Source organism: Pomacea canaliculata, linkage group LG2 (assembly GCF_003073045.1).
Source record: "Pomacea canaliculata isolate SZHN2017 linkage group LG2, ASM307304v1, whole genome shotgun sequence".
In the NCBI taxonomy this organism is placed as follows: domain Eukaryota; kingdom Metazoa; phylum Mollusca; class Gastropoda; order Architaenioglossa; family Ampullariidae; genus Pomacea; species Pomacea canaliculata.
The window spans coordinates 33,264,084-33,266,719 of record NC_037591.1 but is presented as its reverse complement, the minus strand read 5'-3'; positions in this window follow the sequence as shown (position 1 = coordinate 33,266,719).

Genomic DNA, 2,636 nt, shown 5'->3' with positions numbered 1-2,636 from the left:
TAAAAGATTCTTTTGTTAAGACTGTGAAAAGAGTGCAGTGTGTATTTAATTGATCAAGGCCTTTTAAAAAATGTGTTCATATTAGTTAAAAACAATAATGAAGACATTAATGCAGAATGTGTTAATCGAAGTTTATATAGTTTAACAATGTTTCAGTGATAATCACTTTGATATGTAAATGAACAGCAAATGTCTACCATCATGCAAAGAAAAAATTCAGTTCAAGCTCGTATTTTTTAAATTGCATTGACTTTTGTACACTTGTCTGCAAAACTCTTGCGGAATGACAAACATAGACTTTCGTTACATGAAGTCTGTGGATACAGATATGGGTCAAGACAGCAGAGGAGAAAGGGACACTGCAGTGAGAGAAGCACACTCGAGGTGGTCACTTGGAGAGTACTATCGTCGTTCAGCGGCGAGCATTAGATGAGTCTTCATCAGAGATGACAGCTCGAGGCACCTGAGCCGGACGCTGCAGCCTGCAGGACGTGCTTGTCGTCAATGGCAACAGACCTGCAGTATGTCAACACTATCTGGGTTACCTCGTCGTTAGAGCTCGATCGTCGAGGAGTTTGAGTGGCTTCAACAGTTTTCCTACTGTTGATGATCTCTCACTGCGTACATACGTTCTGGAAACATCGATCTCGTGAACAAGAAGATCCACAATCTGTTGTGGGTGTCCTGCTGAAGCTGATGACACTTCTTGAATGGAGTGGAAGGCAGCTGCTGATGATATCTAGAGCAGCCTTATCGAGGACGAACGTCACAAAAAAACTCAAACTCTGACATGAAGTTCCATCGACCGTTTGACGAGAATTATTTTAAGTGACGGAAGCCGATGTACGTTTACAATTCCTTGATGACTTTACAAGCTAACCAGAATCCAAAGTTATTTTCATATAAGTGTGTTCAATTTTTTTTTAATTTGACACAAATTTCCAAACTTCGAGCGGAGAAATATGATTCACTTACATATTACAAGTTGTTTTTTTTTTTTTTTTTTGTGTCGCCCTTGTTAAAAAGCGTTTTGAAAAGAGGTCAAGACCTTCTTTCCCGTGATGTCACACAAGACGTTGTGTAACTCATTGGCTTGTACGTAACGCGCTGTCACGACGCCAACAGTGAAAAATTAGGTTAACCAGCATCTTCTTGTTCCCATCCATTTCCAGTAGAGCATAGGGCCGCAACCACACCCCGCCATCGGACTCGGCTGTGGGCGTCCCTCTCCAGTTGGGTCCATGTCATGCCAGCTGTCTCCGCCTCTCTGTGGACTGATCTCCTCCATGTCCGTCTGGGTCTCTCAACCCTGCGCCTCCCCTGTGGGTTCCAGCCCAGAGCTTGTCTTGTTAAATTGTCGGCTGGCTTTCGTAAGGTGTGACCTACCCAGACCCACTTCCGCTTCTTGATGTCTTGGCTGGCAAATTTTTGACTGGTTCTCTCCTACAGGTCTGTATTGGAGATCTTCTCGGGCCATCTAATGTTGAAGATGTGGCTCAGACATCTGTTGACGAATATCCGTATCTTGTTGGTGATGGTGTTTGTCACACGCCATGTCTCAGATCCATACAGAAGGACTGACTTTACATTTACTTTGAAGATGCGGATCCTGGTGTGTAGAGATAAAGCCTTGGAGTTCTAGATATGTCGCAGGGTGTGGAATGCAAGCCTGTATTTATTCGGCTTCTTACATCTTCATCTGCACTTCCATCTTTGCTGACTATGCTGCCAAGCAAACATCTTCTAATTAAAAATAATTTCTCTGCACACAACTAATGCCAGCTCATTAATATGTCATTTTCCGTTCATGTTAAGGATTAGGATTTATTTTCGAATTCCGGGTTTTGATTGATTGATTGATTGATTGGTCGATCGTTTGAATGATTGATTTATTTAATTCATTTGTTGTTCAGTTTTACTGTTAAGTAATTACCCTTGAGTATGTGTGGATATTAATGCGCTTTGAGTCAAACAAGTTTTCTGAATGTTTGTCAATAATTTTTGTTAAGGGACCTACAGCCTTTTCGTCTTTATCTTCATCAACAACATCATCATTCTTGTTACATACTTAATGATTAGAGCGATGTAGTTTTACGTTGACTGTTTTGTGGCCGTGTCCATCGTTAGCGCTCGACAGCAGTATTTGATAGATTATAACCTGACCACAATAGAAAAACTGTTAAAACATTACAAAAATATTTCTACCCTGTAGGTCTTCCTTCTCTATGGCTGTAGCGAACCTGGAGCATTTGTGCCAAGATCGCCTCAAGGAAACGACCACATTGTGTTTACAGCACAAAATATGACCATCTGTAGTTGAACGATAATTACATGATAATTTATAAAGCAAAATGATTCACAGAAGCTAATTAACAACTTCACGAAGAAAAACAGCAAAAAAAGAAAATTATTAATTTTTGGTAAGGTTTATTGGTAAGTTGATTTACTGTGAATTCATCGACAAAGCAATCCTTTGGCAAGGCCTCTGCACACACAAGAAATGTCTTTGAATGGGAATGAAGTGTCGAGCTCTTTGATCATCGTCTTGAACAGAAGCAACCATAGGAAAAAAGTCCTAGAATATCGTCTTTTTTCTTTTTAATTGTTTTCCTTTATCGTCCACAGTTACAAGATGT